The 17185-nt window shown below is 41.5% G+C and overlaps 1 pseudogene; it reads left to right on the top strand.

The window, feature by feature from the left end:
• Positions 1 to 52: 52 nt before the first annotated feature.
• LOC117459642 (interferon-induced, double-stranded RNA-activated protein kinase-like) lies at positions 53 to 11072 on the top strand (annotated as a pseudogene).
• The last annotated feature ends 6113 nt before the right edge of the window (positions 11073 to 17185 follow it).

Raw genomic sequence — 17185 nt, 5'->3', positions numbered from 1 at the left:
ATTGTCAAGCCACGTAACGTTATGACGTTTACTGTAGACGAGGAAATCGAAACTCAGTTGTATCCAAAGTCAGCTGAATCGAAGCTGCAAGGATATAAGCAGGATACATACTGCAGCAAAAATAGAACAAAAATGGGGAATCAAAGAGCTGCTGTGAGCGGTGTACTTCGATTTTATCGTTTTATGTAATTTAGGATCGAATTTTGACTTAATTTAAGATGGAAAGTGGAAGTGATGTTGACAAACTGAACAAGTACGCGAAGAAAAAAAAATGGTTACTTCAATATGAGGACCTTGGCTCTGTTGGCCCACACCACAATAAAACGTAAGTTTATAACATTCCTGTTACCCGTGAGTTTTGCTTAAGCCTTCCTGTGTACAGTAGCTATATTATTCTGTCGGAAGACTCGGAACGGAGTGGGAGTGGTTCAATATCAATGTTGTTGGACTTCTCACCGGAAAAACAGCTTAATGGTTAATACTCCTTAAAGAATAATTAAACTACGTTTTGGTTGGTCTACATTGGTAACTCAATACAGAATACAGTAAATGTAGGCCTAAAGTCCTGCATGTTCATAATACAGTAGCTCACACTTTTCACTCACACAGTGATCGGTCATTTCTGGGTGATTACTTCCTCATATGTAACTTTTGTTTATAACGAATGGCCTAAATTAACTTATTCCTTATTAAATAATTGCCAATGAAATAGACATTATTTGACTTTACTGAGCTTCTCAAGGGGTTGTTGATTTTACAATGTCCTAAGTGCAAGTAATCAACCTCTCCAAGAACAATAAACAAATCATGACATATAAGGACGTATACAGTATACTATACATAATGTGTTTTTTAAACACATATTTGTAACTTACACATATATGTCCCTGAAGTAATTTTCCTCCTGATAGTAGCCAATTCAATTGAGATCATTTTAAAGCAGTAGCACATATCTTGTATGGGGCTTAAAGGAGTAGAGTAAGTTCATAACAATTTACAATATGGATGGTTACTAGAGGCTTACTATTATAGTGTGCAGAATCAACTGATTTAATGCATCCCAACCACACCAACATTATTTCAAATCTGCCTGAATAACAGAATTATGACAATTGCTCTACAGATTCAGCCAGAGGGTAGTCCTGAATGGTAAAGTCTATCCTGAGGGTGTGGGGAAGACGAAAAAGGAAGCCAAGCAAGATGCTGCTAAAAATGCCCTGAGAGACTTGTCAGGGGGCGCACATCAGGTATGAGTTGCGACAGTAAGATTTTATTGTCCTGTTTTCTTAACAAGCCCCTATTAAAATACATATGGCTTAAAATGTGCTGTAGGGTGTAACATAGCATTTGTGTTCTCAAGACTGCAGATGTCAATTACAACCCTACACCAACTCAACAAAATTTCATTGGATTAATTGACAACTACTGCCGGAAAAAAAAACCGCTGCCATACATTCATCGAAGACAGAAGATGGGGACCAGCCCATGAGCGTCAGTGAGTATGAACCTGAACCTCTGTAACCTGAATAGACACTAAAGTCACTCTATGCTAACTCTTCATTGATTTCCTGTTCTAAACAACATTCAAACGTTACAATTATGAACTAAACTCCTCCTTTTAAAAAAACCACAGATTTTCCTACAGATTAATAATCGAAGACAAAGAGTATCCTGTGGCTGAGGGAAGGATTGCCAAGGAAGCCAAACAAAATGCAGCTAAACTCGCCTGGTTTGCCCTTCAAGAGCAGTCGGACTGGGACAGCAAGGTATTTTATATTGTGTCCTTCTTTAAATCCTCAACAATCCTCAATTGAAGTTTAATAGGTCCACTCCACAATAAAATAGTGTAATACAACGGTGATAGCAAGGTGTACTTAACTGGCAGCTAAGGGTAGTTAAGCAGAAAAGTAGTGGTTTAATTTCCCTAAAGCTGCATTTACATGGTACACCATTTTCTCTTTGCTCACTGCGAAGTTGGGCACAGATCTTTGTAGTGAAAACTGTTAGTTAAGTTTATTTTATACGGCTGTCATCAGGTTGGTTGTGTGTCAAAAGGTTAGCAGTAAATGAGGTTATAGTTGAAATCGTTTTAACTTTGAGCGCATCACTCAAAACAATTTACGGGTGGTGCCCGATGCCGAGGGAAACTCTTCCTCCTGGTTGGGCGGCACTGCCCTTTCCATAGAAACGCAACTGCAATATCAGTGCAGAGACTTTTTACTGCTGGTTCTGTGAAAGCAGCCTAATGCTCTCAGAGATCATATACAAGTCAGCCCTTTACATTAAACATACAAGCAAGGCATTTCATTTTTTCTGTTTGATGGATTTAATGTATTGTATAGCCTCTTTTCTTCTGATAATGTCTAATGTTATGTCAAACACCCTCTCTTTCATTTTAGTTGTCCGTCAGATCAACAGTGTCTGAAGGTGGTGCATCGCCTGTGTTGTCAACGCCATCAACTCCCCTGTAAAGCACTTACTCTGAATTCACACCTGGGAGTGGCAAAGTGCTGACTGTGGCAAGCGTTCATGCGTAAAGCTGCGCGTACCGCTCCAACCTCAGCTTTTTTTTATTTGCTGCAATGTGCGGCCACACAAAAGTTGGGGATAGTTTAACTTTAACTCTAATGCGTTGATCTAAAACAAAATGGAGGATGCATTTTCAGTTCACATCAGAATTATTTGTCCGGCAGTGGCTCAGGGGCTTGGACTGTGGAGAGGGTCCCAGTTCCCCTCCTGGGCCATGCTGTGGTCCCCTTTAGCAAGGCATTGGACTTCCCCCCCACTCCCCATTGCTCCCCGGGCGCTCTACAATCCTAGCTCTTTGATGGGTTGAATGCAGAGGTGAAATTTCACTTTGTGTGCTGTGTGCATGTATGTGTGCCTATTAAATATGGTTTCATCCTCCTCTTCTATATCCATTAGTGACACATAGTGACAGAAATAAATAGCCTCACACCCGCAGAAACATTTAATTATTGCTGCAAGAGGCACTTCGCTGCTCCCCTGTATGAATTTTGCATTATTGCCATTGGTATGAAAGCAGAACATGGAGTGAAATACCAAGAAGGCTTTACTCATGTCTGTCCTTGTATTCCCCTAGGGGTTCGTATGAGGCATCGTCACAAAGAACGTCAACAAGTACAAGTCCCTCAATAACATTAGAAGATTCAACAAACCCTTCCCAAGCTCAGGTCTGTTTTCCCGGCATCTGACGCGTGGTGACATTAAATAATAAACATGATATTGAAAAGGGCTCCAAGAGGTACATTATTTGATTTGGAACATGCTACATTCTAACAATTATCTTTTTTTTTGTATAGATGCCCTTAGAGTCTGAAAGTGATACCCCAACCAGGTTGTCAAATTCACTGTAAGGCACTTATTTATCCTATTATTGAAACAGATTGTATAGCTTAATGCGGGAAAGCTGTAACAATGCCTCTCATTATGTTCCTTAGAGAGTCTATTTCATCGTCACAAAGCATGTCCACGGGTACAAGTGGCTCTGGAATATTCACAGATTCATCAAACTCTTCCAAGGATCAGGTATGTTCTTTATACCACAATCTTTTTTGATTAGATTTTATTATATGTCTTACAAGACAGATATAACGAGTTAAACAGCCATACATTACAAAACTAATGCTGGAACACATATGCACATGGCCTTGCATCAGTACATGGTTTTCATCCAAAACATATATATTTTGTTGTTATTATTTATTTTGGTTAATTTTTTATCACTGTTTAGCTGGAGTTAGAGCTACATCTATGTTCAATATCTCAGAGTGTATTTTCCAAGTACATCCCAGAGGGCCTTAAAGGTCACATGTCATGGCCATTTCCACTGATCATAATTCCATTGTTGAGGTCTACTAGAATAGATTTAGACTGTGCAATTTTCCAAACTCACATTGGTTTCGCATATGCATCTCTGTAAAGTATGTGTATTTACTCTCTCCACTAAACGGCTCGCTGCAGCTCTTGCCCCCCCCCTCCCTGTGAGCCCAGTGTGCTCCGATTGGTCGGGACCAGTCGGGACGTTGTGAATCGCGCTAAGCTCCGTGGAGGTGTGATTTCCTTGTTTAGCGATACACAGCGAAACACAGCCAAACTCACCCTGAGCACACACAAAGTCACAGCCGAAGTAAAAACAATAAGTGTGGCTTGATATTGAGTAAGAAAAAGGTTGATAAACGCTGTGAGAATGGGTCTGCAGAGAGAATTTCACCGCGATCCCAACTGTCTGTTATCAGCCTGCAGCCAGGGAGGAGAAATCAGCTGAGCTGCATGCACTGAGTGTGTGAGGAAGTCCGTGGATTGGTCAATTTGGACCAATCAGCGGGGGCTTAACGTACCGGTTGCGCGGACGTAACGTAACGGCTCCACGGATTGGTCCATTTCGTTCCGGGGACGACATGACATCATGATGTACCCGGAAGAATCAAATGGACAATGACGTATCTCCAACGAGGCGTTTTCGGGAGATATTTTCTGTTTTAGAGTTTTACTCCCTACATGGTGTACTTTGAGGGTTTTGACTCTGCAGACCGTTTACATGCATAAAAACCTTCATAACACACAAGGGGACGGGTAATAACCGGAAAAGCATGACATGTCACCTTTAACAGCTGAGAATAGAGGAACATAACGAATTTACAAGGGTGCACACCTCCCCTCAAAACTATGGCAGCATAAGCCTGAGAGGGTTTGATTCATCCTTTTAAGTGTAAAGTGGGTGATGTATACTCTGCAGTACAACACATGTAGACAGTGATACTGAGTTCCAAAGGTTTTCCCGCTTGCTTCTTTGTATTTCTACCCCACTACATCCAGAGGTGTCAGGGTTGGGGGTTATCAGGACCCAAACGCAGAATGAGGAGAAGAGGTGCAAAGTATAACAAAAAGCTAGCTTTATTTAACAAAAGCTGTTGACAATGAACAAACAAGAAAAAACCTAAAATCCATAAACCAGTAGCACGAGGAAACATCCAGGCAAAAACCGACAGGGACAAACATGGAGGTGCAAGGAAGACAACGACTGAACATGGAGCAAAGGGGAAAACAAGACTAAATACACAGAAGGGTAATCACAGGACAAGACACAGCTGGGCAGGGGAGGCAGAAACACAAGGGCAACAGGTGAACACAATAAGACAATCAGACACAGGAGGGTAAACACAGGAAGGAAGACCAGACACAGGGAGAATAGAAATTCAAAATAAGACCAGAAACTAAACACACAAAACTAAAATCATGACAAGAGGTAAAAGTGTACTTTTACTGCACTACATTTATGTATTACCTTTAGTTACTTTACATATTTGAATTAATAATGTGAAATTTAAATAACACTTAAATAAGACTTTAGTTACACCTGGAGTAAATTCACAAGCTACCCTGCAATATACATTAAGTCATTACAAATTGCTTTTACCAGCTTTGATAACACTAATCAGAATCATCAGAATAATCAGAATCAGAATGCAGCAATGATTATAATTAAAACATAATAAACTATTCTGAAATGGGCCAATGTGCACAATGAGTACTTCATGCTAATACTTTAGTACTTTTAGTTGAGTAACATTTTGAATGCAGGACTTTTACTTGTAACAGAGTAATCCTACACTTTGGTACTTTTACTTTTACTTAGGTACAAGATCATAGTACTTCTCCCACCTCTGTCAGAATCTGTGAACAACTGTGAAAGCTGCCTACTCGATATGTGTAGAGGGCAAAAATAATAACAGTGTTATTATTAAAGAGTATACAACAATGAGAGCAGGGTACCAGATGTTGACTGTACCAAATGTATGTTATTCTTTTGTCCTCTAAGCATCCTGTCAAAGACAAGATCATAGGAAATACTGAAAATCAGACATCCACCCTTTCAAGGTATGAAAAGAACCCTCTTAAATATCTCTCCCAACAATTGTTGTACAATCAAGAACCCTTTTGCCTGAACAAAAGTGTTGATCTCGACAGGTTTACTGATGAATTTGATGTCACTGAGTGTCTTGGAAAAGGGGCCTACGGTTGTGTTCACGCAGCAAGAGACAAACTGCTGAAACAGGGTTTTGCTGTAAAGATTGTCCGCAGTAACGAGTAAGTATGCAGTAGTACAGATCAAATGTGCATTATGCAGTATGTATGCAAATACTTTGATTACTGATTCCATTGTTGTTCTCTTTTGGATCAGTAAAGCTCTTCGAGAGGTGGGGACATTGTCAAAGCTTCTCCACTGTAACATCGTCAGATACTACACATGTTGGATGGAGGATTCAAGATACCAAGGTCACATTACAGCTGGAAACTCAGCTGGCAGTTTCAGCTCTTCCCAGTAAGTCCACTACACTAACCTGGATCAGGCTATAGACAGCATGCAGAGCATATCTTTGATTCAAGGCTGGGCCACGACTACCTGCACATGGCTCATAAAGCATAAACATTAGCAAAACATAAAGAGAAGAAGTGACTATCAAAAAGAGAGCAATATTATCATGTTTCTCTCTCTTTTCTTAGGTCTATAGAGGATCCATCAGCAAAGTACCTCTATATTCAGATGGAGTTATGCAAAAAAAAAACCCTTAAGAAGTGGATAAATGAGAAGAACACTCAGTCTCTGCAAGACTCCAAGAGAAGACAAGAAAGTGTAGCCATTGCTCAGCAAATAGTCTGTGGAGTCGACTATATTCACTCCATGGGGCACATCCACAGAGACCTTAAGGTGAGACTCTGCCGTGTATATCTGAGGCAAATGTTGATATACAGTAGACTCTACCTACAGTATATGGTACATAGGGTTTTCTCTTCGTGCCTTGAAATCAACTACACAAATATTAGGCTATTAATTGATCAATACAGACCAATTTATTGACCCAACAAGCAAGCACTGCTTAGATGTAATGCTGGTTTGAACCTTAGCTACCTTTTCAAATCCATTTTGAACTCTTAGGTTCACTTTATAATGTGTTAATGCCTTTTTGTGGCCTAGGTTTAAATTATTTTACTCCTGTTTTTCTTAATAATGGTAAGCCTGAAAACATCCTGTTTGGAGTGGATGAAAAAGTGAAGATCGGCGACTTTGGTATGGTCACCAAAGATGATGATGATGATGACACCGCTTTAATGGAGAGATCTGGACTCAGAGGAACATCGACTTACATGGCTCCTGAGCAAGTGAGATGGACTGATAATAACTTTTAATAATTATGTATTGTTGTCTTAACAAATGTGTTCTTCTCTTTGGCTAAGGTAGGCTACCTTTATGCCTACCACCATTAATGATGCTCCCAAATTTCTCATCTTCATCTGTCTTTACTATTTGCAATTCTTATCACAGATAACGGGGAAGACCTATGACCGAAAAGTGGACATATTTGCTCTGGGGTTGATATACTTTGAACTCCTTTGGAAACTCTCTACTGGCCACGAAAGAGGAGTGGTGAGTCTTTCCGAAATGTGTGTGTTGTGTGTTATTTTTTCAAATTTGATAAATAACTTGCCACAACAATTTCACCATATTGTGTAGGATAATGTTTATCATGTACAAATAAATAAATATGAAATATCAGTAGTAGATTACTTATCAGTATGGTGTGTAGCAAAACCAGTGTACTATAGATAGCAGATAGGATGGAACGATATCATTTATCTTCTAATAAATCTTGTTACATTTTGTATTGTATTGATTTGTTCTTTGTTATTTATCCTTTTATCACTTTATGAATACCAGGTTTGGAATGATGCCAGAAGTCAGAAGCTCCCTGAAGAGTTTTCACTGACTTTTGCCAAAGAGGTACATTAACATATTGTTATTACAGACCTACTGTATTTCATGTTTAAATTTGAGGTACTATTTAACTCAAGTATTTTCTTTTCATAACACTTTTTACTTTAATATTTGGTTGCAGCTTCTCGAACATAAGGATTTGCTGATGTTTATATTAATAATTGGAATTGATTTATTTTTATATATATACAATTTTGAGGTTGTGAAAATTGGTTGAACCAAACCAATGATTTAAAGGTCTCACTTTAGAAAATTAAAAAATGTTTATTTAAATAAGAGTTTAAATGCAGAACTTGAGTAATATACTTAATGGACTGCTTCAACAGTGTGGTATTATTATTTTTTCTTTAGTAAAGGATCTGAATAGTTCCTCCCCCACTCATTAGGAGTCACAACAGAACGGCCGCTGTCTGTATGTAACAGATAACTGTTTCTAGAAAATATCATTCTCGATGTCAAAAATACTGTTGAGTAGTGCTTCAACAATAATGTAGACAGCATAACATTATTGGTTCAAAGATCTCAGTAGAATTTTCTTTTGCAGAATGAAATCATCAAGTTAATGCTGCGTGAGAAGCCAGAAGACCGTCCTGAAGCAATTAAACTAATGGCAGAGCTGGAAAAATGGGCTCAGACACAAAATATGGATCAGGAAAGGGCTACAGTCTAATCATCTGGAGATCTCTCTGTTCGATGTCTGTCATAGGATAAAATGATTGTATTTGTTATAAATATATGTAGAGAAATGGTTAAGGGATTGACTGCACTTCTCTGGCACTTTATCTGAACTAAAAAAGAGACACTATATGCTAATTTTCAGGTTTCATATTTGTATTTTGTGCCTTTATTGTGACATGTTAACATGCTTTAATTTCCCTGCTCAATGTTCATTAAACCAGTTGATGAAAGAGAGATATTAGATATTGTTAAAAAATGTAAAAATAAAAAGTCTACCGATTATAATGACATTGTGACATTAGTAACAATTGTCATTGGGGGGATTTCTAAACCATTAACGTACATCTGTAACCTGTCATTCCAAACCAGTACTTGTCCAAACAAAATGAAAATAGCTAAAGTCATACCTGTATACAAAACTGGGAACAAGGACCACTTCACAAACTACAGACCTATCTCTTTACTTCCCCAATTTTCAAAAATACTAGAAAAAGTATTCAACAACAGACATTCATAGAAAAGCACAAATTAATCACGGACAGTCAATACGGATTCAGATCAAACAGATCAACATCACTGGCACTTATGGAATCAATTGAGGATATCACAGATGCCCTTGAACACAACAAATATGCAGTATGGATTTTTATAGATATTAAGCTTAACATCCTAGTATATAAATTAGAAAGGTATGGTATCAGGGGTATAGTTTTAGACTGGATTAAAAGCTATTCAAGCAATAGACAGCAGTATGTGAAGTTGGGAAATGACTGTTATTCATGTTTGGACATTGGTTTTGGTGTCCCCCAGGGGTCAGTGGTGGGTCCTAAACTGTTTATACTGTACATCAATGACATCTGTAGAGTATCCAATGTACTGAGGCTACAAATGTATTCTGTTCTGGGGAGAATTTAGAACAGCTAGTGGAGAATATAGAAAATGAAATGCACACATTAAAAACATGGTTTGACAAAAATAAACTATCATTAAACTTGAGTAAAACAAAATTAATGCTGTCCGGTAAACATAGAACAAAAACACAAATGCAAATAAAAATAGATGGGGTTGAAATTGAAAGAGTCCATGAAAATAAATGTCTTGGGGTAATAATAGATGACACAATAAGTTGGAAATCACACATAAAACATATATAATCAAAGTTGTCAAGAAGCATTTCCATACTAAACAAAGTAAAACAAGTTCTAGATCAGAAATCACTTTGCATTCTCTACTGTTACTAATGTGTATGTGTATATGTGTGAGTATAGGTGTGTATATGTATATGTGCATATATGTATATATGTGTATGTGTGTGTATGTATATGTACATATGTGTATATGTATATATGTCAATCAGGTAAAGCAGATTAATAATAACAATAATAATTAATAATAATGATAATTATTGCACATTATAGATTATAAATCATTTAGGGACAAGGGGGTGAGATTAAATAAGTTATACTTCTTCTCACTCCTTTTCGAACACTATGTGGCCCTGTTTATGTTGCTAATGCTGTTGTTGTAAATGTCATTTTTTGTTTTGATTTCTCTTACATGACTATGCACTGCAACATTTGTTATGTTTTGTAATTATTTATTTTACTTGTTCGAAATCAAATGTATCAATCAATCTGACGCAGCACTCCATTACTTTCCTTCTTAGTCAAATAGCCCTCACATAGCCAGGAGGTGTGTTTGGGGTCATTGAGTTGTTCAAAACAAATGATGGTCCCAGTAAGCGCAAACCAAATGGGATGGCATGGCGCTGCAGAATGCTGTGGTAGCCATGCTAAGCCGTGCCTTGAATTCTGAATAAATCAACAACAGTGTCACCAACCGAAAGGGAAAACCCCCAAAGCAGAATAGTGCTCCCTTAAAAAGAAGAGGGACCTAATATTGTGGGTTTTACTAATTAAATGTGAAATCCAATATTATCATTATTTTAAACTCTATTGTTTACATTTTATTAAATGCCAGAGATAGTCACATGTTTTGTACTGAATATGCAACGTTTCAAAATAAAAACAAATGTATTTGGGTAATAATGGTCATGCATCTACTGTACATTGAAATATACAAGCACACACACTGTACTGGAGTAGTCTTTTCAATTATTCATGGACTGTCGTAGATAGAATCAAAGAAGATGATTTTTGAAATAGAAATGCAAAATTAAAACATAGAAATAGAAAAATAATAAGGACATAATTAGCAAGTTATTAGTTATTAGGCAGCTTAAGGTTTAACACAATCAATATGTATGTCGCAAATATTATAGATTAAATATCTTTGAAACATAAAGCAGCCAGCCAAATGCAGCGGCTTTTACCATTCATGAACTTTTCCCAGTGTAACAGCTCAATTACCTTGATTTGGTATGTTGGCATTTAAGGTTGCTTTACGGCGTTTGTTCAGAGGTCATTTTTTTTTTTTTTTAATTGTAAAAATAACGTAGAAACATTTGACAAATGTACTCACAAACTCAAACTTATATCCAGTCTCTGATTGTGTTACGTTATTATGAGAGTGCTCTCATACTTGTTTGATTCTGAAATTGTATATATTTATATAAATATATGTGTGTGTGTGTATATGTCCGCATCTGTAGCCTGTTATTGTCGCTTTATACCGCACTGTGAATGAATTAAAAGTAAATATATAATATAAGTCATCATGAACACATCTGTCCATCCATCTGATGTGCCTCCTGTCATCATTAATGGACTCTTTAAAATGACCGCTCAGAGGAGAGGAGTTCTCATTTCTCTAACAGCCTGCTGCTTCCACTCCTCTCTCCTCGGTTCCCCTCCTCAGTCCTCCGCTCGCATCTCCTGTGGGCGGCAGCAAGTCTCGAGGAGGGGAGTCGAGGATAGGAGTCGAGGAGGGGAGATTTGAGTATTGAGAAACCTCTAAGGGCAGAGGTTTAAATCTCTGAGTTGAGGACCATGCTAGTCACAGTGGTCGTCTGGCAGAAGACTAAGTTCTGCATCGGTGATTGTATTGTGCACCAAGGGTTTAAAAATGGGAAAAACGAAAAACTTCGTAGTACAAATGAAGAAACAAGCACGGAAAGCACGCTGGGAGTTAAAATATGAAGAAGACGTGTGCTCTGAGGAACCTAAGCCCAATAAAAGGTGACTTTAGCTAAAACTGTTATGCTTGCTAGCTTCTTCGAAAGTTCTCGAAGCTACTGGAAGCTTCTGTTATGGAAAGTCCAGCATTTACCCAACATGGTCTTGCCAAACCACCCGGCAGGAAGTCCCCAGAGTTGTGGACTGGCTTCAGTAGAAGCTGCTGGGACTCCCAGCAGTTTCTACTGAAGCCTTCCGAGTAAATCGCCAGAACGCCGATACCTCTTCATCTCCACCGCTCCCATGTTTTCTTTTGTGTTGCGATAAGTTAGTCTCTCTGCGTTTGTGCGCTGGGCTAATGCTAATGGTAATAATGCTAATGTGAGGATAATAAAATGGCGGCTTCACAAAACTTTTTCTGAGTTTTACGGGGCGTGGTTTGCGTTCCGCCTCCGCCCAGCCAATCAGACATAGGAACCTTTTTCTCCAACAAAAGTACCTGCTCTCTAGCAGGGACGGAAAAGGGGGTAAAAAAGGTTCTGATTAACTAATTTTAGTTCCGGCACTTTTTGGTGTGAACGCAACATTTCGGAACTATAACGGAACTAAAGTGGGAAAAGTACTGCGGTGTGAACGCGGCTATAGTTTTATTTTTGAAATTACATTTATTTTGCTTGACTCAGTTTTTTTTCTCTTAAACTCTTAGTTTTGCTCGATTCTGAGAAAGTGTTGCTTTATCTTTATGAAACAAAACTAATCCCATACATAGCCAGTGACTCAAATTATATCCAGACTATAAGTACATTTGATGAATAAAGATGTACAAGCTAGAACTAAAAAAGATATCTGAACTAAATATAACACTGAACACAGCTATCATAGGAAATAAAGGGGAAGACTGGTCTGACAAATATACACTATTTGAAAAGCAGTAGAGATGAAAAAATGAGAAGTGTGCAAATCAGAATCAAGTTTATTGGTGTTGCAAACAAAACAGAGTGCACCACAACCTTATACATCCAAAACCACAACACTGAGGCAGTCATCATGTCAAAGCATTCACTTACATTAGACCTACCTTGGGTCAATGTGCAGATATGATCCAATCTCTCCATATTTCAGTTAGACATGACGAATGGAACAACTTCTAATACAACAACATTGCATTACACATTTATTTAGTTTTAAAACTGATTATTCTCATAGTACAATGAAAATAAACTGCACCCTTGGGTTTCTTGAGAGAAATACGGAAATGCCAAAAAGATGCAACTTATATGTTGATACAAATAATGAAAGGATCACTACTACTTTGTAGTATATTTGTAATTTAATATGTTAAGATCTGAATCTCCTCTCTGAAGAACCAGCACCTTACCGTGGTAGAGAGGTTTGTGTGCCCTGATGAACCTGGGGGCTGTGTTGTCTGGAACCTTGTGTTCCTGGTAGGGTCTCCCATGGCAAATTGGTCTCAGGCAAGGGGCCAGACTAAGATTGGTTCAAAAGACCTCATGAAAGACGACACAAGAAGTGAGGATACCCGGCCCGGAGGAAGCCCGGGGTCCCTTTCTGGAGCCAGGCCCAGAAGGAGGACTCGTCAGCGAGCGTCTGGTGGCCGGGCTTGCCACGGAGCCCGGCCGGGCCCAGCCCGAAAAGGCAGCGTGGGCAACACCTCCGCTTCTCCGTTCCGCGAGCCCACCACCTACGGGAAACAGCGATGGGGTCGGGTGCGCTGCCAGAAGGGTGGCAGTGAAAACGGAGGGTCTCGACGGACCAGACCCGGGCGACAGAAGCTGGCTTTGGGGACGTGGAACGTCACCTCTCTGGGGGGGAAGGAGCCGGAGCTTGTGCGGGAGGTGGAGCGGTACCAGTTGGATCTGGTTGGGCTCACCTCTACGCACAGCGTCGGCTCTGGAACCTTACTTCTGGATAGGGGTTGGACTCTATTCTTCTCCGGAGTTGCTCAAGGTGTGAGGCGCCGGGCGGGTGTGGGGATACTCACAAGTCCCCGGTTAGGTGCTTCGTTGTTGGAGTTTACCCCAGTGGACGAGAGGGTCTCCTCCCTACGCCTGCGGGTTATGGGGGGGAAAACTCTGACTGTTGTGTGTGCTTATGCACCCAACAGCAGTTCAGAGTATACGGCCTTCTTGGAGACCCTGGAAAGAGTCCTGTATGGGGCTCCTGAAGGGGACTCTTTAATCTTGCTGGGAGACTTCAACGCACATGTGGGCAATGATGGAGGGGCGTGATTGGGAGGAACGGCCCCCCTGATCTGAACCGGAGTGGTGGTTTGTTACTGGACTTCTGTGCTAGTCATGGATTGGCCATAACAAACACCATGGTCGAACATAAGGATGCTCATAAGTGTACGTGGTACCAGAGCACCCTAGGCAGAAGGTCCATGATCGATTTCGTTATCGTATCATCGGACTTGAGGCCGTATGTTTTGGACACTCGGGTAAAGAGAGGGGCGGAGTTGTCAACTGATCACCATCTGGTGGTGAGTTGGGTCGAGTGGCGGGGGAAGCCTCTGGATAGACCTGGTAAGCCCAAACGTGTAGTTCGGGTGAACTGGGAACGTCTGGAGGAGGCCCAAGTTCAGGAGGCCTTCAACTCACACCTGCGGCGGAGCTTTTCGGGCATTCCTGTGGAGGTTGGGGACATTGAACCAGAGTGGTCGGTGTTCAAAGCCTCTATTGCCGAAGCCGCGGCGGGGAGTTGTGGTCTCAAGGTCATAGGTGCCTCAAAGGGCGGTAACCCTCGAACCTCCTGGTGGACACCGGTGGTCAGGGAAGCCGTCCGACAGAAGAAGGAGGCCTTCAGGGATTTGTTATCCCGGTGGACTCCCGAGGCAGTTGCAAGGTACCGACAGGCCCGAAGGGCAGCAGCCTCATCCGTGGCCGAGGCAAAGCAGCGGGTGTGGGAGAAGTTCGGAGAAGACATGGAGAAGGACTTTCGGGCGGCACCAAAGTTGTTCTGGAAAACTGTCCGACACCTCAGGAGGGGGAAGCAGGGAACCATCCAAGCTGTGTACAGTAAGGATGGGACGTTGTTGACCTCAACTGATGGAGTGTTAGGGCGTTGGAAGGAACACTTTGAGGAACTCCTGAACCCAACAACTCCGCCCTCTATGGTAGAGGCAGAGCTGGAGTATGACGGGGGATCAACACCAATCTCCCGGGGGGAGGTCACTGAGGTTGTCAAACAACTCCACAGTGGCAAAGCCCCGGGGGTGGATGAGATCCGCCCGGAAATGCTGAAGGCTCTGGGTGTTGAGGGACTGTCATGGTTGACACGTCTCATCAACGTTGCGTGGAAGTCGGAAACAGTACCGAAGGAGTGGCAGACCGGGGTGGTGGTTCCCCTTTTTAAAAAGGGGGATCAGAGGGTGTGTGCCAATTACAGAGGCATCACACTACTCAGCCTCCCCGGGAAAGTTTACTCTAAGGTACTCGAAAGGAAGGTCAGGCCGATTGTCGAACCTCAGATTGAGGAGGAACAATGCGGATTCCGTCCTGGTCGTGGAACGACGGATCAGCTTTTTACTCTCGCAAGGATCCTGGAGGGGGCCTGGGAGTACGCTTATCCGGTCTACATGTGTTTTGTAGACTTGGAGAAGGCGTATGACCGAGTTCCCAGGGAGTTACTGTGGGAGGTGCTGCGGGAGTATGGGGTGAGGGGGTCTCTACTCAGGGCCATCCAATCTCTGTACTCCCAAAGCCAGAGCTGTGTCCCGGTCCTCGGCAGTAAGTTGGACCCATTTCCGGGGAGGGTTGGCCTCCGCCAGCGCTGCGCTTTGTCACCAATCCTGTTTGTAATATACATGGATCGGATTTCGAGGCGTAGTCGTGGGGGAGGGGGTCTGCAGTTCGGTGGACTAAGGATTGCACCACTGCTTTTTGCAGATGATGTGGTTCTAATGGCTTCATCGGTCTGCGACCTTCAGCACTCACTGGATCGGTTCGCAACCGAGTGTGAAGCGGCTGGGATGAGGATCAGCACCTCCAAATCTGAGGCCATGGTTCTCAGCAGGAAACCGATGGACTGTCCACTCCAAGTAGGGAATGAGTCCTTACCCCAAGTGAAGGAGTTCAAGTATCTCAGGGTCTTGTTCTCGAGTGAGGGAACAATGGAGCGTGAGATGGGCCGGAGAATCGGAGCAGCGGGAACGATACTGCAGTCGCTTTACCGCACCGTTGTGATGAAAAGGGAGCTGAGCCAGAAGGCAAAGCTCTCTGTCTACCGGGCCATTTTCGTTCCTACCCTCACCTATGGTCATGAAGGATGGGTCATGACCGAAAGAACGAGATCGCGGATACAAGCGGCCGAGATGGGTTTTCTCCGCAGGGTGGCTGGTGTCTCCCTTAGGGATAAGGTGAGAAGTTCGGTCATCAGGGAGGGACTCGGAGTTGAGCCGCTCCTCCTTCGCGTCGAAAGGAGCCAGTTGAGGTGGTTCGGGCAACTAGTTAGGATGCCACCTGGGCGCCTAGGGAGGTGTTCCAGGCACGTCCAGCTGGGAAGAGACCAAGGGGTAGACCTAGGACCAGGTGGAGGGATTATATCTCTTCGCTGGCCTGGGAGCACCTTGGGATCCCCCAGTCAGAGCTGGTTGATGTCGCCAGGAAAAAAAAAGTTTGGGTCTCTCTGCTGGAACTGCTACCCCCGCGACCCGACCACGGATAAGCGGGAGAAGATGGATGGATGGAAGATCTGAATCTATCTACCAACCTGTTACGGCCACCGTTATTTAAATTAAATAATCTATGATGAAAACATAGCATAAGCATTGAATAAAATCATCATATATATTAGGGGTGCAACGGTTCACAAACATTTTGGTTCGGTACGTACCTCGGTTTTTAGGTCACGTTTCGGTCGGCCTACACCAGAAAAAATGAACATAAAATATTTGTTTCGGGTTTTTAATTATTATTAAACTGTGAATATTCACTCAAATAAATACAAAATATAATAAAATAAACATTAAGGTGCAGCATTTCGATGAACTGAAATAATCTGTATTTGAACTGTACTGTACTAGCACCTAAGCAGCCAGTTTGACATTAGGACTTGCTTGTTATTGTATTTTCATGTTTTTTAAAAGAAAGATGAACTTGTCCACATCGCTTGCCGAAAGGGCAGATCTGCTGGCACTAACAATGTCTCCTGCTGTGGAGAACACCCTCTCGCTAGGGACAGATGTATGGAAGCAAACAAGAGACAGAAGTATTTGAATGTTATCAGACACCGAATTTATAGCATTGAAAATAATTACTTTGAAAATCATGTATCTGATTTTTTTTTGCTCTGAATTCACCTATGTGAAATAGAAATGTAAAAATTCAAGTAAAAAAAATGTTGAAGTGAAAAAAATTCGACGTCAAATATTTCGGTGTTTAAAATTCGATGTCAAAAAATTCGGTGTATAAAACTCGACGTCAAAAATTGCGATGCAGCATCATCCGGGCTACACAGACAGGATAAGCAATCGAGCCAAACTTGGTTGAGACATGAAGAATATGTCAGCATAAATGAGGCCACTCCATCCATATCAACACTCATATTGCTCGAGGCACGGGCCGAGGAGGTGGAGTAATAGTGCAGCAATCTTTGACTCAAGTTTACTTATCAATAC

The sequence above is a fragment of the Pseudochaenichthys georgianus genome, chromosome 15 (genome assembly GCF_902827115.2).
Source record: "Pseudochaenichthys georgianus chromosome 15, fPseGeo1.2, whole genome shotgun sequence".
Taxonomy (NCBI): Eukaryota; Metazoa; Chordata; class Actinopteri; order Perciformes; family Channichthyidae; genus Pseudochaenichthys; species Pseudochaenichthys georgianus.
This window is presented reverse-complemented; position numbering and strand designations above follow the sequence as displayed.